Source organism: Canis lupus, chromosome X (assembly GCF_048164855.1).
Source record: "Canis lupus baileyi chromosome X, mCanLup2.hap1, whole genome shotgun sequence".
NCBI lineage: Eukaryota > Metazoa > Chordata > Mammalia > Carnivora > Canidae > Canis > Canis lupus.
In genome coordinates this window covers 120,032,896-120,055,603 of record NC_132876.1, presented here as the reverse complement: position 1 = coordinate 120,055,603, position 22,708 = coordinate 120,032,896, and the positions used below count along the sequence as shown (strand labels likewise).

The 22,708-nt window shown below is 41.1% G+C and overlaps 1 long non-coding RNA gene across 12 annotated transcripts in view; it reads left to right on the top strand.

Annotated features, from left to right (window-relative positions):
• LOC140627662 (uncharacterized) overlaps positions 1–22,708 on the top strand; it is a 527,802-nt gene that overhangs the window by 276,853 nt on the left and 228,241 nt on the right. For all 12 annotated transcript variants that reach the window (XR_012026304.1, XR_012026315.1, XR_012026308.1 and 9 more), the window contains one exon: positions 7,051–7,276. This is a non-coding gene — a long non-coding RNA (uncharacterized lncRNA). The remainder of the gene's footprint in view (positions 1–7,050; positions 7,277–22,708) is intronic.

The following is a 22,708-nucleotide window of genomic DNA, read 5'->3' as shown; positions in this document are numbered from 1 at the left end:
GCTCAAAATTATTTTTCCCATTGGAAGGATCAAGACTTATAGTTTGCTAGATATCCCAAAGAAACAGCACCCCTTTTGTTTGTAAGAGGGAATCATTTTTAAAATGAGAGATTGATAGTATTTGGACAGTCATGAAGGTAAATGGAGCTCGTAGGACTCCTTGCCCTGGAGGCTTTCCCTCCTAACCCCACCTGCAAGCCTACCATCATGCCTGCCTTTTGAAAATGTACACATGGGTTTGTTTATATATGAACATGGTCTTATCTATAAATTAGAAAATAAATACACTGTTAATTGACAGTGATCTCACAAATACTCAACTTTTCAACAGAGTGTGCCCCGTTGAAAATATACTTGATAGTTGTCTGACCTTAGGCAAGTAGGTTGCTGATTTCTTTTTTTCTTTCTTTCTTTTTTTTTTTTTTTTTGTAATTCTGTAATTTTGAAATATCTTTAGGACTCTGCCTAGAGTTACTCTACATTTGATATTTCAGTGCACTTCTTTGGGGTTTAAATTCTGTAGCTTAATGCAGAATTCAAACTTCTCACTCTGAGATGTATCAGTAAGTTAAAATAGTATAAAATCAGTTGTTTTTAAAATGCAGGTATGGATATATCGATAGCCTCTCTCTGTCTCTGTCTCTGTTGGTTTACACCTGATTCTGTATACACATTATCTATGCGCAAGAAGCACTTAAAACCAGATAATCACTCATCTCTAAACAGTTTCAAATGACTCTATCACAAGCAAGCCTGAAGCATATTGTTCTCATTAGAAATCTTGTTAAGACCCTGTTCCCTGGCATGAATTCCACATCATACTGACTCCAGGATCTAAGAATAGCTTGACCTCACCTCCATGCCCTCCTACTGCACGTCTTCTCTGCTGCGTACGTCGTCTCTCTCTTGTACAACTCGGACTTGCCAGTGTAAGATAGAGCAACACCTCTCTCCCCTGCCTGAGCCTTTCAGGGACTTGCCATCATGTGGAGGGTAAATCTCAACCATGTTGGCATTGTGTGAGAAGTCTGGAAAACTGACATGAGCCTGTAAAGCAGTTTCTTGCCTCCGGCAGGACCGCGCCTGTCTCCCTGTCTTCTTGCCATGTCTCATATCACCTTCGCAGGAAGAATCCAAGAACAGGATGGAAATTCCAAACACTGTATAAGACTCCCGAGACACGTTAACCAAGTTGTTTCCTGTATCTGGAATCCTATTCCATTCTCTTCTTGGCAACACTCTACAAAACCCAGCTCAAAAGTCACCTGACCTTGTTGGAAATGCCTTTTTTTTTTTTTTTTAAGATTTTATTTATTATTTGAAAGAGAGAGAGAGAGAGAGCATGAGCTGGGACCGGGGCAGAAGGGTAGAGAGAAGCAAACTCCCTACTGGGCAGGGAGCCTGATGCAGGTCTGGATCCCTGGATCCCAGGATCATGACCTGGGCTGAAGGAAGCCAACTTACTGAGCCACGGGGCACCCCAGGAAGCACCTTTAAGTCGAGGTAGCCACAGTCCTCTCTGTCTATAACATTTCATATGTTAAGGAGTGAATATTTCCCTCCTTATTGGATAGCATTTCACAGCAAGGCAAGAATTTCAGTTAGACTCATACTTTGCGTCTGTGTCCACAGTGCTATTGGTTTTGTGTCAAATAAACTGAATGATATAATTGATTGGATCATCACACTGCAGGCGATATAAACCAGAAGAGCTGTAAAAGTTGATATGGTATTGACCTCTCGTATGAAACTTCTCTCACCGTGCAATAAAGCCCAAATATATCATAATCCGATTTCACAGAGCTGTCGTATTTTAACTTAAATGAAACACTTTATATTGCATTGAATAAACTGTAACAACCCAAAAATGTTACATGCTATACTATATGTTTCTTTTTCCCTGAAAAAAAAAAAAGCTGTAAACATCTATCACTGGCAGGACTCTCTCATGGATTAATGGAGTAAGGTTTATCAGCAAACTGCCGTATGGGAGTGATTTGAGGGGCAGACAGACCAATCTCCATAAAAAATACATTTTCCTTGTCAGATGAAATCCCACAAACATTCTTGAATCTTCCTGAGTACATACTTGCCTTTCTGTTAAAATTTCAATATGTGTTACGGCCTTGTTAATCACAGAGCCAGAATCTGAAAGTATAGGGGACATTCTGGCTCGTGGAGACAAGGCTTTTTTTTTTTTTTTTTTTAACTTGTATCTGCAACCCTGAAGCATTTTTATAAACTGGCATATTGCGTAAAAACCCTAATGGACAGACATATAAAAATACAGCGGCTTGAGTTGAATTGGAAGGGCCCCTCCATTGTATTCACGTAGAGTGCTGTATGGTTGGTACCTCTTCTGGGTGGTGCATAAAATTGCACCTGCTCTTGGGCTTGACCCTCACCCTCTTGAGTATTCATGGAGAAAACTCTGTACAACCTTGTTGCTCCTTCACATACAAGAGGGAGAGCCACTAACTCCAGACTCACTTCTTTATTTTACCCAAGGTGGGAATAAGTGAATTATTTGAGGCAGGCATTCTCAAAAAGTCTTGCTCTATACACATACAAAACAAAATATAATACAATACACAAACATATAAATATATTTGTGGCATCAAAATCTAATGGGGTGTTGATTAGGAAAAAAATGTTTCAAAAGTCTTCTTGGAAAGTGGTAGTGAAAAAACAAAAAGGTTCTTTGCTTGACACATAAAACGTGATCTCATAGAAGGGAAAGTGCAGCGAGAAAGCCAGTTGATTGGAGACATTGGCTTCACGGAGACACCAGAGAGAAGAAATGTGCCCATGGGTCTGCTAGAATAAATATAATGAGTGGATTGTATATGTCTGAACTAAGTGAGCAACACGGAGCAAATAGCTTTACTTGCCTTTACCATTTCCTTCAACGTGTTTCATCTTAGGGATTCTTTTTTTTTTTTTTAATTTTGTTTATTCATGAGAGAGACAGAGAGAGAGAGAGAGGCAGAGACACAGGCAGAGGGAGAAGCAAGCTTCACGCAGGGAGCCCGACATGGGACTCGATCCTAGGACTCCAGGATCACATCCTGGGCCGAAGGCGGCACCAAACCACCGAGCCACCCAGGCTGCCCTTAGGGATTCTTGTCCTAACCCTTAAACAAATCTTGACCATATCCTATTACTTTCCAGACCTTTCCAGTTTTGAGAGAAAGTCTCATTTTTGTAATCAAGTCTCATTTTCTGGCATGAAAAAAGTCTCATTCAGATTCAGATTTAGAATTAATACTAGACTTCTCTTCTTCACCCAGTTTCTACCTCAGGGACTTGCAGAAGAGAAGCGTGTATGACTTGACTCTTCTTCCATCTGCCTCCTTCTTTTCCCACTTTGCCTCTTACAGATTTAGAGCACATGGGGGAAGAATTTAAAGAAGGTAGGGATACTGACTGGTTCACTGAACTAGGCTTGTTATGTCAGGGTTGTCTTATGTTGGCAGGTGGTCAGAGCTGGCTTTGTGGCAGGTGTTTTTTGGTTTGTTTTTTAAAGATTTATTTATTTGAGAGAGCGGGAGAGCATGAGTGGAGAGAGGCATAGAGAGGAAGAAGCAGGCTCCCACTGAGGAGGGGGAGCCCCACATGGAACTCAATGCCAGGACCCTGGGATCATGACCTGAGCCAAAGGCAGACACTTCACCAAGTGAGCCATTTGGGTGCCCCTGTGGTAGGTGTTTGAGTGTAGAATGGTGGTCTGTTGGAGAGTTGCCCGTGGGAGTTCTTGGAGGGACCCGTGGGGTCCTCAGCACTGCACAACTGCCTATTACAAACAAGCCTTGCCTCATGTTGACCTTTCACACTCCTTTACCAAGTGTTCCTCCACAGGCTCCTACCGCTGGAGCTCTCTGGGTTTGTACCAGTTGAACATACTAACTTCAAGACAGAAAAAAGCCTGGTGCCCTTTTTCATCATTCAGGTAACCTAAGGAAAAACATATTCTTCTCACCAAGTTGAGGGATGTAGACAACTTCACCCAGGCAGTATCTCCTTGCTATTGGATCTCCAGAACTGCTCTGGCCCTCAGAACTTTCCAGGTCATCAGCAGGTGTTACGTCCCTGGGTTCATGTAGATCCTAAACTCTCAGGGACACAGGCAAGGCTCCCAAGAACTTTCAACACATATGGCCATGCTCAAATGGCAGGAACAGAAATCAAGTTCCCGCAAATCAGCAAGCATGCAGCCAAGAGACAGCCTGCCTGTTGTCCCTCAGCCTCCAGATTTGTTGGAATCACCTTCCAAAGGTGACTGGGTGAATGAAATACCAGAGGCATGTCCTCCTGACCTAGTGCCCCCAGCTGTGTATTAGGGTGATAACCCATTATAAGCAAACATTCACTGTGGTGACCAAATTCCCTTGAATTTCCACCTTTCTCTTTTTTTATGGGCTAGAAGTGGATAAGTGGGAGGTTGTCCGGGGTCTGCCATCTGTATTGTAAATGACGAAGGAATGTGTCCTTCCTGACTACTGCGCTCAGCCCCATTCAGCTTGCTGATGCGATGATGTTGGCATGTTGCCAAGGCCTGTTTTTCATGACAAGGTTTGGGTGAAGGCATTTAACTGCAGTAACTGAAATATATTTTCACTCTCATTTAATTATTGAGGCCAACTGACTACACTATGAATTTTAAAATCCAGTTTTTAAAAGCCTTCATTATGCCACCTGGAAGCATTTGAGTTCACAGAGCTAATAAATTCTAAATGAGTGTAATAAAATCCAACTATGCCCCAACTAAGTAAATTTCTTTTTTAAATTGTTTAATGGATCAGGTGAGTCTTTTTCAGTGGGAATAAAAATGCTGTTTGTCATGCAAAATACGTTAGGATTCCACTCAAAGTAGCCAGGAAGTAGAAGTAGAACTGCCAGTACAAGGCCTAAGGAAGGTCATGAGCTTCAGATGTCTGGTCTCAGAACTCGAGTTCCGTCCGTTTTTCTTCAAGCCAGCATGTCCTTAGAAGCCAGCTCCTCACAGCTACTCCGTGATCCCTGTGACATTGGCTGCCTCTTCCTGTCCCCAGCCTCAGCTCTCTCAGTACTGTCAGCAAAGCTCTCCTCGACAGGACCCATCCCCTCAGAGCCACCCGAGACCTGTTGTTTGCACAACAGCCTTTACACTGGTGCACAGAGGCTATTTGCATTTCTCGTAGGACTTCTTCCAGAAGACACCGTGTTCCAAGGGCAGCAGAACTACCTCCGAGAGGCCTCCAGTCCGAAAGTGAGGACACCTGAGTAGAGGATTCTAGGCATATTACCAGGGAGATATTTGCAGAGAGCTTTCCTCAGGGACCCTCAAGGCCCATCACGGAATGGAATCTAAATCTTTCTTTGCTGTCGTCTGGTCCCAGATGTACCATTTGGATTCTTTTTTCCCTTTTTATCCTTAGGTGTTTTGTTTTGTTTTGTTTCTTAATCTGACTCTAATTATTGAGCTTGTTGATCATGCAGCAGGGTGCAATTTCCTTCTGTGTATAGCCTCATTTGTTTATTTTGGAAGAAAGAAGCTTATTTATTTAATTTTTGGTGGCCTGAAAGGTTCCAGAGGAAAAAATGGGTTGATTTTGGTTCGTTGCTCAGATCTCCCTGCTGTAAGAAAAAAGGAGAGATGAGTTCAAGATGGTAGCAACATACAGATTTTGTACCCTCACGCGGGGCTCCCGTCACACATACGGTCCTCTAAAGGGGAACTGTTTTCCTTGCACAGTGTGAAACGGTTGTCTGAGATGGAAATTCTTCTATGCAGACACAGCCAGTTATCTATGATCCAGGAAGCACAACCTTCTTTTTTTCTAATTTACAAAATGGAGGTGTGGACTGGCTGCTGCAGAGTTGTGCACTCCTTGTGTAGTTATCTCCACTGCATCATCTGTCCCACTGTCCAGGTGGACAAATCACTCTCTTATTTGTTCCTTGGTCTCTTCGTTGCAATAACAGCTTACATTATCTGAACTGTCTTATAAGCTCATTCCTGATAAAACCTACACAAAACTGTATTCCAGGGAATCAGTTCTCGAATTAGCAGGATGCTTTTTTAGAGTGTAGACAAGTTGACTTTTCCTAATGGAGACCCATATGCACAAAGGGAGCCTCTGAATCTCATTGCAGAAGGTCTGCTGGAATAAGATGTATCATAGAAAGATGATTTGCATATGTTCCTTTTTTTTTCTCTGTTACTTATTTCATATTAAACTCTATGTGTTTGGTATTTCCAGAAGTAAAGGCCACAAAAAAGTACAATTTTAAGGAGATAGATTTGTTACAGATGGGCAGAAGGGAAGCAGACATTTTCTTTCATGAACAAGACATTTTGCTTGCAAATAAAGAGTGGTTCTCCTTTTTCTGATGGAGAGAAAAAAGAAGAAAGAAATACATAGAACGGCCAAACTGCTGTCACCCACCCAAGGCTTGGAGAATGCCTCCCGGGACTGGGAGCGAGGTGGCCGCACAGCAACCAGCCCTGTGCCCCGGACCACAGAGAGGAGCACTTGGCGGGCCCTGAATATGGGCTCTTCAGCGCTCTCATAAATCAAACCAGATTTGCCTGAGATTGGGCATGGGAGAGGCCACGCTCAAACAGACCTACTTGAGAGCGTTATTTTCTAGGATTGAATCACTGCAGCTTGAACATATTCTTAAACGTAAACGTCCAATTAGACAGAATCTGCTTTACATTGTTCTAATTAGCAACCTGCCAAGCTTGATTGTTGATAGGATAAATGGGTCATCTATGTTTCATTGAAGTTTTTCTTTTTTTAATGAGTGGTTGGGGTGGGTGTGTGTGTGTTTCCCTGTTATTTTGTTTTTATTTCTTCAGTGTTTCTGGCAAAGGGTGTTGCCTGCAAATTGCAAATGGTTCCCATCATTAGACCTCTGCTAATTTTAGAAGTGTTCTTCAGAGGGACTATTTAAACAGGTGAATTTCCATGTGAAGGAAGAGACTCTTGCGCAAATCTTGGTCCTTAACCTAAAATGAATAGAGGTAAACTGCTGCTAAGTCTTTTTCATTTTTCTATTTTTCAGGTATCCTGGCATGAACAGAGTTTTCTGCCCCCAGTCTTTGGAAAGTTTCACAGGCTGGGCACCTCTCCTCCACAGCCAACAATGATGTTTTGTGTCTTCATCCCGGCTACAGGCCCTGGCACACAAACAGCCCAGCCTATTCATTCCTAGAGCAATTTTACATATGCGAGACCGAAGCCAAGATGAATGTCTTCTTCCCCGATGTGCTCAATTCAACCACATTCTGGTAAGTGCAAACACTGAGATCGTTCAGATGAGAAGTGGGGTTTGGACACATGTTCCTGATCGATAAGCCTGCCCTTGCTCACAGAGCTTCCTCTTTGTTGCAACCCAATCATCCAAATAGATATTTAATAGAAAGGCCATTTGTTCTGTCCAACTGGAGTTCCTCCAGTGGGGCAGAGATGGCGTCACCTGCCCGGGGGGTCATGTTGGCTCCCTCCTGGGGCAGGGCCCCTGCCAAGCCTAACAGAATCCTCACATTGACTCCCCGACTCCCCGGCCAGCAACTTCAGCCTGGCGTCTCACTGGAAAGGGAACTCGAGACCCCTGCATTTTCACCGGCCAGACATTCTGAATAAGCTCTATGTCCTCGGTGCTGGCACTTCTTCATAGAGTCCTTTGAGAGTTTGAATAGGGGTGCTGGAGAAGCGTCTCTTTCATTTGCCGCGAACAGGGAGGTTCTGCAAATGCGTGTCACCGCAGGTGCACAGGTGGGAGCCGATGCAACGTGCAGCCTGGGAGGTGGGGGTGGGGCCGCACCGGTGACACATGAGCAGCGGCATTAGGTCCAGGAGGCAAGAAGTGGCTCTGTGACACAGGCTGGAGGGGTGCCAATGGCAGGGTCACCTCCCAGGTGTCCCCAAAGAGACACAGTCACGCGGGGAACCAGAAAGAGCCCAAGCAGGTTACGGTAGCCCTGCCATCGAATGATTTCACACAGCACTGTCTCTGAAGCACCTGGTGACTCACCCTGGCTTCTGTTGCCCCGTAGCGCAAAACTTCAAAAATCACATCCAGTGCCTGATGTGTATCGTGGGATTTTTCCTTTCCAATTCCTTCTGTGGCGATTTAGTAATTTATACTTTGATGTGTTCCCTTGTTCCAACAATACTGTCACCTCATTCTACTTAAATTGTGCTTTATTGCACAAATCTTGGTCATCCAACTTGGTGTTCCAGTATAACTTTACTTACATTTGGGATCCCACTTAAATAATGTTTTCCTCCAAAAGTTATCAGCAAATGAAATGTGTATCTATCCTGATGGTATAATATATTAAAATGCTAATTGGAGAATTCTCATCTGGACCTTCATTTAGTAAATATTATACAGAAAAGAAGTACTTGATTGATGCAGAAGGACACTGACTAATGAAGTCTCTTGCTATGTTTATTTTTCTCTGAAATAAGATGCACTATGAATGTACAAAAACACGATTTACTGCTTTTAAATTACCTACATCAGGGTTGGGAAATAGCTCTCATTCGGAGAGCAGCTCTCTTGCTGTGGGCTAGGCGTAGTTCTGCTTCTTTGAGTCTGGTGCACAGCACTGTTATACGAGATGCAAGGACTCGTTGCATGCAACTAGGGTCCTCCCCTGGTTCCCCAACCAGTGTACGCTGCTGCCCACTGTATAGGGCTCAGGATGCTGTTCGTGTAAAGGGTCAGAGAGCAAATAGCTTGGGCTTTGTGAGCCATAGAGTCTCGATTTCAGCTCCCAAACTCTGTTGTCCTAGTAAGTAAGCATCTAGAGATATGTACCGTATAAAACAAACCATCAGTGGCTGTGCTCCAGTAAACCTTTATTTACAAAACTCAAGGGGGCCCATATAATAGTTATCTGTCCCCGACGTGATACCATTATTTCTTTTTAAAACAATGGACTTCTCTGTTTGCCCTCTGCTCTGTGCATACTTCCTGTCTTTGCAGCATGCTGCACCATGGAGAAGGGGTCTTTGTGCTCTCACGATGTTCCTCAGAAATTCCAAAATGGGAAGTCACCTTCATAAGTTTGTGTTGTCACCATACTTTGTGATGGGGTCAGTCTTGTTGTGTCAGACATTCATTATCCTGGTCAAAAGTGCCTATTACTGAAGATGGTACTGTGGTTTGATTGGAGGAGGAAGGGCTTTGGGCATGATCCTTGGAGAGATCAGAGAATGAGGACCCCGTGAAAATGTGTGTTGATTGCAAACTCAGAGTGAACAAATCAGACCCAGAAAGAGAATCATGAGGAGTGGCCACAGTTGGAGTGGAGTTCTGAAAGGAAAAGAGGAAAGATGTTTCATGCCTGCAGTATTTGGGAGAGAGAAAACACGATCATTTCTGTCCATGGTAATGCTCAAAAGTGCTGCCTCTGGAGCCCCCTTTGATGTGAATAAACACAGTTTTGTAAATTCACATAATTCAGGGAGGAATTTCCATCAGCCGTATTCCTGCTTACAAGGTGTGCATTTTGAGACTTAAGCTTTTGTAAGAAAATAAACCCTCTCTGCCAGAGTAACATGAAGTGGCCGACAGGGTTCTCTCTGTATCACGGGTCCCTCTCGTCCAATGGCAGGAGGGCCTTCCTTCTGGTTTATGAGGCTTGATGCTCAAATATCTAATATTCAAATAGATGTGGAATCAGTCAAGAGGAAAGCACGTCCAGCAGTCCTTTGTGTCTAAACATGGAATGGCTTTGAGGAGTTCCTTCATTTTCCTTCCGTGATCTCTCCTCATTGTTATCAAATAATGTTGCTCTTTCTTTCCATTGATTCCTTTCAGCTTTTACATCGATCCGCCAACAACCTAGTATTCTTGGTAGCACACAAATCTCCTTTCATTTAATTTCAGTAAGTAGCAAAAATTCTGTGGTTCATGTTTTGTGAGTACTTGGTAAGTGCTGGGTGATGCCTTGAGTATGTTCATGAACTATCTCATTTAATTTTCTCTGTATAAATGCAGAATGGGTCCTGTAATAATCATTGTACAAACAAGGGCAGCAGATTGCTCAGCGTCACTGATTTGAATCAAGGACTTGAGTCAGAACAGTTTGAACCAGTCAGAACCCAGAGCTGTAAAGGTTCACATCAAACTCAAGAGGATGCTGTGTCTGTGTCACAGAACGTGGGGGGTCAGGGAGTGGCAAAGAACAAGGGAAGCCGTGTGCCTCTTTGCCTCTGGTCTACCAGGTGATCTCAGGAGTATAGGGTTGACTCTGAGAGGAGCTGAAGCCATTACTGGGGGTTTTATGCATTATCTGTCACTACATAACACCCTGAACAGCTTAAAACCCGTGCATTATCTCAGTTTCCATGGGTCCAGAGTGTGGGGGTGATGTAGCTGGGTCCTCTGCTAGGGTCTCATGTGACCTCAGTCGAGGTGTCAGCTGGGGCTCTGTCTCCTCTGGAAGTGTGACTAGAGCAGGATCTGCTTCCAAGCTCCCTGAAGTTGTTGGTCAAATCTAGTTCTTTTTGGTGGTAAAATCCAGGGCAGAATGGAAAAGGCAAAACGGTAACACAGAGGTTCCAATTTCAGGAAGAAGCTACCACCCTTTGGTTGAGCTAAGAGGTTGGGATGACTGAAGGCTCTAAATTTGTGGTACTTGGTTACTCCGCGATGGAGAAGCAAATGACATAGCAACACGGATAGAACGTAAAAGCATAGTTTGGCATGAAAAGATGCACATATAAAGGGATAGATTGATATTTTTTGCAAAAACAGGAAACACACAAAGAATGATGCATATTTCTTGAAAACAGATGAGCAGATAACTCACCCGAAGCTTGTTACATAGTTGCTGAGGGGACAGGGAGGGAGGGGGTGGGGGTAGAGATCAAAGGGAGCACGTCATAAGGAACAGAGGACCTGTTGTGGACAAGTGTGAGGACCTACATGGACAAGTGTGAAAATTCAGCGTGATCTGAGCGGGTGTGGTATCATTTACCCCTCTTCTGCGCCAGAGATTCAGAACAGGGAGGGATATATTTTTAACGATTAGTTAATGTATTTTTCTCAGGAAGTAGTTAAAGCAAAAGTAAGCAGACATATATTTGATATGCTTAAGCTGTTAGAATGATTTTGGCAACTATTATATGGAATTTCGCCCACCCTAAAAATGTACATTAAAAAGAATACTAATTAGTTCACCTTCAGTTACTCCCCAGCCCAGCCAGACAGCTCGCTGCTCCTCATAGCTGGATAATTACTTTTACCTTATTAACTGTCCTCCTTTCTCCATGCTGACACTATCACGATTTCTCTGCTGTTCGCCTGGGCACAAAAGGGCATCGAGAAGCAATTTTCCTTATAAACTGAGAGTCTTTAAAAATGAGTATGTGTTGGCTGATGATGAGAGGAACTTCTCATCAGAAATTCCAGACTTGGAAACCAAGTTCTGTGTCCAGGCTTGATTATCCTCATCTATTCAAGTCATCACGGCTAAATTTGTTTATGCATTTGTTACATTTAATTGGGCTCCTCTCCTTCTCCCACTGTGTTGGGAGAAATCAGATGAAGCCAATGCACCCATGCCAGGAGTCGGAATTCGGTGATGATTACATCCTTCTAGTAGACACTCTGGTTTCTCACTGTGAGCTAGCAGTAGCCTTCCAAGCACCCTTTGTTTTCCAGTGTTGAGTAGAGCATCGTCTTGAGGCCACGACCTCACCACCAGTGGACATGGGAGAAAAACCAGTGAACAACTCATGTCTGTGATCTCCTGTCCACACAGGAGTTGGGAAGCAATGAATATATTTGAACCTTTCTAAATCCCTTTTATGTGCAATTTTCAGGAAATATTGTGGCCCCTTCTCCTCATGAACAATGGTTTGGAAACCCAGCTCTGCTGGAACTCCTGGATCTTCATAGTTGATTAGTTTACCACAGTGACCCATTTACTAAGTCTGGATGCAAATTAGACTTACCCAGATCCATGTTTGGAAACTGTGGACCTGCAGAAGCAACAGTTACTACCTTTAGTGTTTTGACCTGAGGTAGAAGAGAGAGTATGGGTAGAGAGCGCTAGCTGTAATTGGCAAAAAGAACTTCAGTGATTAAAGATATTTTCATTACCAGGAAGCCAGACTTTTCTCTTTTTTTAATTTTAATTTTAATTTTTAAAATTGTTTTAAGCCAGACTTTTCTGGGGGGTTTTCACATCTGATGTTAGTTCAAGGTGAGAGGAAAAAAGCCCAGATAATACATCGATTTAACACCCCTTTTGATTCATTGAGCAAATACTAGGCATCGTGCTTGGCACACACAGAACAAAAAGTAATGTGAAAAAACAAAAGTTTCTTTCTGCATATAACGTGGTCTTCAGTGGGGTGGTTCATATGAAAATACATACAGCTGAAATAATAATTGCTTAAGGTGAAGAGAAAATATGTAGGGATACATATTCACAGAGAAATTGACTTAAGAAATTGTTTGGGGGTGCCTGGGTGGCTCAGTTGGTTGAGCGCCTGTGTTCGGTTCAGGTCATGATCCCAGGGTCCTGGGATTGAGCCCCTCATCAGGCTCCCTGCTCATCAGGGAACCTACTTCTCCCTCTGCCCCTAACCCCACTCATACATGCTTGTGCTCTTGCTCTCAAATAAATAAATAGTATCTTTTTTAAAAATGAAGTTTAAAAAAAATTTTAATGGTTTTGATCCAAGCCTTAAATATAAAAAGTTGGCCAGGGCAAATGGATTTTAAGATGGCAAGAGAGGGACGCCTGGGTGGCTCAGTGGTTTAGCACCTGCCTTCAGCCCAGGACATGATCCTGGAGTCTAGGGATCGAGTCCCACATCGGGCTCCCTTTGTGGAGCCTGCTTTTTTCCCTTTGCTTGTGTCTCTGCCTCTCTCTCTCTCTCTCTATGTCTCTCATGAATAAATAAATAAAATCTTAAAAAAAAAATAAAGTGGCAGGAGACATGGCTACATTACCCATGAGAATTTGTCTAGTACTAGAGACTTAATGATCGATCACTAAGTATGTGTGTGACAAAAAACATGTGGACAGGTACACAGCAAACAAGTGAAGTACTTTTATAAGGCCAGTTTGTGACAGATAGGCTGAGCTGTAAAAATCCACATGCACTTGATCTTTATTGGCAACCCACAACCACTGAAGGATTGTAAACCAGAGAATAGCACAGTCATCCTTGCCTACTAGAAATGGCTGTCTTATTAATGGTATGGAGGATGCACTAGAGAAAGATGTGGAAGACCTGGCTGGCCTGGAGAGCAGAACGGAGAAATATGAGTGCTCTGTGTGCATGGGCGTAAGAGAAAGAACAGGGACATCCAGTATAAAATCCACAAATATGTACATGTGGACACGTTTAGGTCTAATTAAGAGAATTTGGTGACTGACTGGATTTGGAGTGTGATGAATGTGATAGGCACCAAAGTGACTTGCGAGTCTGTGGTTTAGGCCAGAGGGGATGAGAAGTCCCAAATTATTGTCTCCTTCCCTTAGTGTGACCCAAGCAGGGAATATAAGGGGGAGAGGAGGTCGTGTATGCTGTAGGGGCTGGCAGTGAAGGAATGCTAGATTGAGGACATAATGAATGTCAGACAGCTGTAGGGTGTCCAGTCCAGGTAGAGATTCCTTGTTGACGGTACAGATCTGCAAAGGAGAGTGAAGCTCTAAATAAATGTAGAAGCAGGCGTGTTGGGGAAGAAGGAAAGACGTGCGTGGGCATATCCATAGATTGTGTCGCAAGATGATGAAAAGAGCAGGAGGGCCCTCCAATTGTACAGGCTGGTGAAGGTAAAAGAAGACCATGCGTTTCCAGAGCACAGGAGCAGTTAGAGAGAAGAAAGTCAAGGCAGTGGTACAACGGAAGCTCCCGGGGCTTGGCAGGAATGGATTTGCCACAATCAAATACCCAACTGCAGCATATTCTAGCGAGATTACTTTATCCCAGCTTTCCGGGCAAGCACTTCGTTCTTTTAGTAGGAAATAGAGTTCTGATGATGCCACCAATCCTTCCATAAATTCTGCTCCTGATATAAAAAAAAAAAAAAAAAAAAGATGTTGCTTTTCTTGACCCTGACTCCTTAAAACCCACAAGTGCTTGGCTCTCTGACAAGAGTCTCCTTACTGCACATCAAAGGCACTTCGGTTTTCAAACTGTTGTTTCTGCCGTATTTAAAAATTCAACCAGATAGTCAACAGGATTCCATACGCTCCATGCGCATGGAGCTCTGTTTGACCGTGCATATTAAATTCAAAGCTGATGTGGCTTCATATGCACAAAAGAAAGGTATGATTAGGGAAAGAAAAGGGACACCAGTCATTCTTACTTTTTGCAAGTGATTCATTCAAAAATAATTGTTGGGACCTGCCGCCAGCCAGACTTTGGACAGAAGGCGCTCAACCACGGGAAACAGCATAGTCACAGCTTCTGCCCTCATAGACGTCATTGCCTCTGATTATCTTCTTTGGAATCCCAAGAATCACACTATGTCTGACATAGTTTGAGTTTTCTCAACAGTAGAACCCAAAGCAGGGGTTGTCGTACAAGTAACTTATCTGAAAGGTGACCTCAAGCACGTGGTGAAAAATTAGAGTCACCTGACACTCACTTGCCCCACCAAGTTTGAAGAAGGTGGCACCCTACGTTCTTGTTTCAGCTTGAAGCTGTAAACAAGTGTCCTTTCAACCAGTCTGTTGAGTGCCACGCTTTGGAATCATGCCTTAGTTCAGTGATTTCCCTGTTTAAGATGACCTCTCATGGAGCCTGAAGTGCTGTGTGAAGACTGGGAGCAGAAAGAAGTGAGCCCCAGAAAAGGAGCATTGTCCAGTGATGATCACATGAACACCTGAGCCTCTCCCTCTGGAGACCTCTGAGTGTGCAGAACACACATGCCCCCAACATGTTCTGTGACGTGGCATCAAACCAGTCTGTCTGTGCAACTCCCGGGCCGGGACACGCGTGCACTGATTAGGAGTGAGGTTAGTGCATGAGCTGTGGGGTCACACAGATCTGGCTTCCGGCGAAGTGCTCCCACTGTCGCAAAGCCCTGACTGACGTCCCTTCCCCCCGGATGTTCCTCATCTGTAACTTGGAGCCGTAAAGGAGAAGTGAGTCCGTGCATTAGTGGAGTGTGTGCCTGGCTCCTTGCCTGGCACATGGGAAGCCACAAACATTTCCTGTATTAGTTAATAGGTCGAGTCAGGACTTGCCTGAAGATCTCATGGCTGTCCCCTTCCTGCAGGGTTGTACCATTTACTAATTTTCTGGCATCTTTTGCAGACATTTTCCTCTTTTCTTTACACTGTTTTTCTTTACACTGTTACACTTTTAACTTAGTAACAGGTGCCCCATGTGTGTTTCCATAGGATGATCAGAAAAAAAGAGAGGCGGAAATATCAAAGAAACAATGCAGAGAAAAGCCGGAGAACTGTAGAGATATATTTACGTATACCTGCTTCCCCCCGAACCTCCTGAGAGCTAAATATGGTGAATTAAAATAGACCCACTTGATGCACATCATTGTAAATTTCTGAGCACCCAGAATAAAGAAAGCATACATTTAATCCTAATTCTGAGCACCCAGAATAAAGAAAGCATACATTTAATCCTAATACATTTGAATGAATCACTTGCAAAAAGATTTTTTATTTACACTGGAGTTTGTTTGTAACCCCAAATCAGTGTATTCAAAGCAGTCAGTACAAGACTTTTTTAGATAGGGGTTGAAGGTCAGTGAAATAGGGAAAGGAATGTGTTTATTAACATGTGTAGCTGCTGAAGTGGTCCTAAGTCATTAACTATATGGAGTTCCATACTGGCAGGATTTAGATAACTTAAAATAATTATTGAGTTAAATTGTGAGGATTATGGGATGGAAGAGGGGATGATATGAGAAAGATAGAAAAGCTAGAAGCTAATAGTCTGTATCTCCAGATAATAAATCAAGAAATAGCCATATACTCATATATAGAGTTAGTGGGACAGAAGCATAGATTAATTAAAAATATTAATTTTTAACAGTATCTGATCCTGGAGTGACATACATAATGGGAGGTGTAGGGCAAGGGGATTTTTCTTTAATCATGAGCAGGCCTATTTTACTAAGTGCTTTTTTTGTAGACATAGATTAAAGACCACTAATTTCTTCAATTTGTCAAAAGCTGTATATAAGCAAATCATTTAATTCTAGGTTTAAGCAATTTGAAGATTTCCTTCGCTAAATGCATGAGCCTCTAAGAAATGCTCGTAAAATCTTGTGCTTCTGCAATGTACATCCTTGTACCTGTAACCACTTGAAGGAATTAAAACATTTGTCAAAATTATACATTTTCCAACTTAATGCATTAGCTGCCATTTCAGTGTTGCAGTACCCATTGTTTCACTTTATCCTAGAACTGTAACATGTTTTACTGTCTCCCTAAGTTTTAAATGATAGCAACCTGCTATTATGTTTCTGTAGTTCCTGGATGTACACAGAATGAACTCTATACACACTTAGAGATGGGTGTGCTTCCAGCAAGGTAGCAATCATTGAAAATATGCCTGTAACAGTGATGCTGTTAAACACCAATGTGCGCAGTGTACCTGTTCTGAGATTTACAGCTCAAAAAGAAATCTCTTTTGAGACCTTTTTCTTCTCAATTAATGTTTTAAATGAAAAATAGTATAGAATGACCCTAAATTATTAATGTGTGTTGGTTAGAAAAACACATTTCATGAAAGAAAGCAATTTTTTAATGACATACATGAAGAAATCTTAAAACGCCTCACTACTTTTATTCTTTCTGCCAAATCTCAAAGATGATTAAAAAGTCTGTAAGGGGGAAAATGTTTTTAACAAAGGTGACAAAGTAAAACTTTTATTTGGAACTTCTTTAAATTTTGTACAGTGATTCTTTTCCCTACAAATCATACACCTTCTTTTTTCTAATCTAATAGTTGATCTTGCTTTTTGGCTTCTTCCTTAGAATCCAAGGAAGCCCAGACATATACTAACACCAGGACACCCAAGACATGCATACACACTACTACCTCATCTTGGCCATTGCCTTGAAGAAGAAAATCATTGTATCCACATTCCAAAAACTCCTTCATTCTTTATACACTAAGGTATAATTCCAGCAAATAAATTTTAATTATTTCTGAGGGGACTGAATCACTTCCCATCTCTGGACTTGGGGATATGTCCACAGACTTTTTTGCTTGACCTCTGGTTATCAGTAACTTAGAGAAAAATGAAATAGATGATTTTTTTTTTACTATGTTGTCCATTTCTCCCATTTTTCCATGACTGCATATTGGTAACATACAATGCGTTGAACTCTGGCTGTTAAAATTTTAACTGACTTCAAATTGCATGCCAGCCAGGTTTTGCAACTATACATGCCTGCATCGTAAATTTAACATTTTCATGCTAATCACCATTTTTGTAATACAGATAATAAATGGCACTAATGGAAAATATTTTTTTTGAACTTTAGATGTCTCTGAAACAATATCTACACCACTTGCTACTTATTGTCTGTTGATATTGTCTGTCTTCTCTGCTAATAACAGTCTCTAGAAATTTAGAATCCTTCTGTTCCTGCTACACAGAGGGTGCCACCCTTACAAATGGAGATTCCCCTGGTACTTGTAAATTTCTCTTACAAAAGGACAGCTTCTGCTGGGTTTTCAGAGCTTCTCCTGTGTGTGCTGTTTCTTAAAAATAATCGGTCTCAATATAATCCTTACACCAAATACGCATATTGTAGGGTGTCATTGTCTGTTCCCCTTCAACCCATTGGAGACTTCAGAAACCGTTGCCTGAGACTCTTACTTGTAGAGAAAGATGACTCCAGAGAAATGAAGAAAACTACCCTGGATATGCCATGAATTGTTGTTAGTCGTGGGCAGATTGCTCTCTTTTAGTAAACACTTAAAACACATATTCAACATCATATTACATATTTTTAATCCATAAGTATCTGAAATGTTAATTTTTTTAGCTCTTAAGATGAAATTTATTGAAAAAGCTTTCTGTAAGAATGGAAGACTCTAAAATTATATGAGCTTAAATGCATACTTAAATGCATACTTAAATGCATGATCCTTCAGGTTCATTTCTTCTATTTTTTTGCTTGGCTCAAAAAATAATAAAAAAATTAATTAAATACATTAGGTTCAACAGAGCATAATGTTATGCTAAACGAATTTTATGTTTAGGGAACTTTAAAGAAGGAATTTAAGCAGAATAATTTGATGGTAAAACACTTTGACTCTGATAAAGCAAAAGCAGTTGATGAGCCATCATGAGAGAAGAAACAATTTAAAGTTCTGTCAAAGACAATGAATTTTTGTAGCACGTTTCAAATTGTCTCAAGTAGAAAGTGAGAATGTTCCCTTGAAAAATCAATTATGCACATCTTGATATAATGATAAGCAACTTAAAAAGACTTAATTTTTCCCCTTAAACATGAAGTTTATTCTTAAGAACTTGAAGATAACTCATAAAAATCATTTCTTTCTGAAATCTGTGAATTACTATCAAGAGCAAAAGTCAGTGTGACTCCTTCTCTCTTCTTTACATAAGAGAAAAGGTTCACCATTAGTGATATCTGACTTTTAAAAAAATAGAGTATCAAGAACAAAACAGAAATGCAAATTGGCCTCCTTTCCAAATAGTTCCTAAAGTTTTCTTACAATCCATCTAACTGCTAGTTTCTAGCTCATTTTGATTAGAAGGGCACAATATCACCTCTATTTTTTTTCTTTTTTACTGAAAATACTTCCAGAACCTCCTTCCTTTTTATTACTACTGTCAAAACTCCATAAAAATAGTGTGAAAAAATTTGAGGAGCAAAAAATAAATTAAAGATAAAATAGCTAATGTATGTCACAGCAATAAATGTCAAAGAGATAAATTTGTCCACCTATTCGAAACAAGAGATTCTCACACTTAGACACATGCATACACACACATCCACACACAACTTAAAAGATTCCAGAGAGTAGAAATAGTAACTACTACATCTCTTTACAAACAATAAAATGAGAAACCAGTAATAAAAAAGTTTTTAAAAACTCCTGAAAAATTAAAAGTAAAATAAAATCAAACTAATTATGAAGTCTTAACTGTTGAGTAAAAGACAAAATAAAAACTCAAAATGCAAAATATACAGAAAATAACATTTTTATTGTGGGTGGCTAAAATGCACAGAAGAAATGCCATAACTTTAAATAATTAGTAATAGGAAAGAAAAATATGTGAGGAACATTCAACTGAAGTTAATTGAAAATAAAAGTAATACTTTCCTTCAATTTTGCTGTGAACTTCAAAGCATTTCTGAATTTTAAAAGAGAAAAGACAAAAAGAAGAAAAATGCAAATAAGCATTAAGAAACAGACAAATGATAAATAAACCCAAGTATTGACTCTTTGGAAAAAATTAGTAAAATGAAGAAGTCGGTAGATAATATAATTTAAAAGTTGTTGAAAGTTACAAATCCAAAATTTGAGATAAGGTTACAGATATAACAGGGAAAGTTAAAAATATTATAGAAGGAATTATGTTAACTCTAGTCTGTGGAAATACATTTGAAAACTTCATAAGAACAGATAATTTTCTAAATAACAAGGTACATATGCAGAACTATTTTGATAAAATTTTTTTGCATGAAAGGACAGTGATGAGTATGTGTTTCTGAAGAGTTTCTTCTGTGGGTCTCCAAGCATTCTATAGTATTCAGATTAAATCGGTGAAAATGCATATAGATAATAAATGGCAATGTGTCTATATTGGTCTAGGTAGACACACTGCCACTTAGCAGCAGGTGAGAGAAGTCGGTATGGAAGCTACTCAGACACAAACACTGTGCCAGGCACTAAAGAGTCAGTCATTAGATGGCAGAAACCAAGACCCTGTTCTCCAGAGGGGCTCACAGCGTAGTGTTGGAGGAGAAGCATCCAGTACACACACACACACACACACACACACACACGCACGCAAAGAGAACTGCATTGCACTGTAGGGAATTAGAAGTACAGGGCTCTAAGAACATTTTATAATGGGCCTTCTCATTAGGAAGGTGGTCTAGCCAAAACATCTAAGCAGGGTTTTCTTGAGAGGACTTACTGTCCCTGAAGCACCACCTGCATGGAGGGGAAGGCGTGACTGGGAGGCCCTTGACAGGAAGGAAAGTGTATTGATCAAAGAATGAAAAGGTGGGGGATCCCTGGGTGGCTCAGTGGTTTAGCGCCTGCCTTTGGCCCAGGGCGCAGTCCTGGAGTCCTGGGATCGAGTCCCACATCGGGCTCCCGGCATGGAGCCTGCTTCTCCCTCTGCCTATGTCTCTGCCTCTCTCTCTCTCTCTGTCTCTCTCTGTGCGTCTATCATAAATAAATAAATAAATAAATAAATAAATAAATAAATAAATAATCTTTTAAAAAAAAGGAATGAAAAGGTGTCTGGAGGATCTGACGCCCACCCTTTGCCCACTCCATCCACCTCTTCCCCAGCCAGTATAAACAAGTACTCGTATTAGTTTCTGGATGCAAATGTAAAGAAACGCCGCTGCATCTCCCTTTCTCTGTATACAGATCTCACATGTCTTTTGGTCTAGGCACATAGTATGTCATCGTGCAGTTGATCACTTTGTTCTGAAACTCCTGTTTATGCAGAAGTCCCAGATATTGCCACATCTAGCCATAGGATTGAGTGTCCTAAACACTAATGGTGGCTGGTATGGAAAATAAGGTCCTTTTTCTCTGCCTTTGCTTAAATATAAGAGCAGTGTTTGCCTATTAGCAACTTCAAGTTCCAGACTCGTGTGTGAACTTTTCCCCCTTCTGTCCATGAGCATCAGCGCTGAGCTCACTACCATTTTTCAGCGTGGGTCACTTCTCCCTCCACCGTGGAAATGGTCGTAAGATAAAAACATAAAGCCGTGCTAAGCCAGCAAGTTTGACACTGAACTTGTTACTAAATACATGTCTTTAATAAGGTTTTTAAATCTTGCCAACTGTTTAGAAATAATGAAGGACCTGAAGCGTGTTTGATTGCTTCACTACCCAAGCAAACTGAAATTTACCGGGGGGGGGGGGGGAGGAGTATGGGGGGTGTGAATTTCTCTCATTGTTAGTTTTAGATACAACTGTACTGGAGCAGATTCACACACTTAGACCCATCTCAATCCAGTTTGGAAACAGGAAATGTGTATAGTCACACTTTATATTGAAGTTTTGAGTTAGTGTTTTGAATTCCTCTTCCTCTTTGAATTTTGTGAAATCTGGGCTGAGATGGAGAATCCATAGATGTATTTACTTCCAGTGCTGTCCCTCCTGAATCTGCTACTATGGGTGTAGCTGTGGTCTGTCATGGATGCCATGCTGATCTGGCTCCATTATGATCACTGTGTGCCCTTAACCTATTACTTATTAAATATTTGAAATCATCTTTGACTCGTCAGAGGCAACTATTTACACAGTAGCGACCATTTTCACCAAATTGAATAAGTTTATCCTCTGAAAATCATGAGTTGGTAGCTCCCATAAAATTGGCTTATAACATAAATCTGTTAGTACTCATTATTAACCCCAAGGTGGGCCGTAACTGGATTTAGCAATGTTCAGTTTTGAGAAAGAAGGCCTTCTCACTTGCACTTTGTTCAAAACAAATGGTGCCATCGGTGGGAAGCAGTGGTTTCTTAGGGATTATTTCTCCCTGTGACAAGCCTGTACAGTAGCCAAATTCTTCAGAACAGCAGAGAATGTATACTCACTCCACCATCATGAATCTGCCTTTCAAAATAAATAAGATTAAAATGATTGATATTCTAATTCATTTGCAGTTGCTTCTAAAGGTTTATATGCAATAAGTATAGACAGTCCACAAAAGCTGCTAATAATACATCAAACTGGGTAGTAGGTCATCTTACAATTAAAAATGAGGTCTCGAAGCATCTCAAGAGCAGATGAAATGTTGACCCTTGATTGAATCTTTCATTCTGCATTATCTCTGTGATTGTAGGAAAAATTCCAAAGCCAAAGGAAAGTAGAAAGTAGATAATGTGTTACTACATACATATTGTACGTATCTCCATTATTAGCAGTTATCTGATACCACTCACTGTCTTCAGTATCTGTAGCTCATAGCATGAGGCAGGTAGAGCCAGAAGGCCTTGTATTCATGTCCTAGCACTTCCATTTACCAAATGATAAACTTCAGCGCAGGTAGTTTTGTTCCTCATTTATACAATGAAGACATGTGAGGTTTAAGGTAAGCAAAATGTGTCATGCCTTGAACAAAGTAGAGACATGGTACAAGTATTTTCTATTTTGACTGAACTCTCTTGACTCTCATAAGTTACTTCTTTTCCAATTGCCCTTTGATTTATTATTCCTTTTTTAAAATTTATTATTCCTAATCCAGGTCTCTTTTCAAAATATATTTGAGACAATATATAAGTCCCATGCTGGTATACAAAATCTACAAAGTGTGGTAAAACCTCCACATCAGTGTAGAGATGAGTAGTAGTAATAGTTACAGAAGAAATGTCAGGGACATGTGAGTTATTGGAAGGCAGCTGAAAAGTTAACTTTGTGTTTCTGGGAGCCATGGCAAGGAGAGAAACATAATGAATTGAAAGTGCCAGTGTTCAATGAGATGACGCCCACTGGATCATCAGAAAAGACAGGTGTTTTCCTGGGTCTGAGTGCTGTTTTTT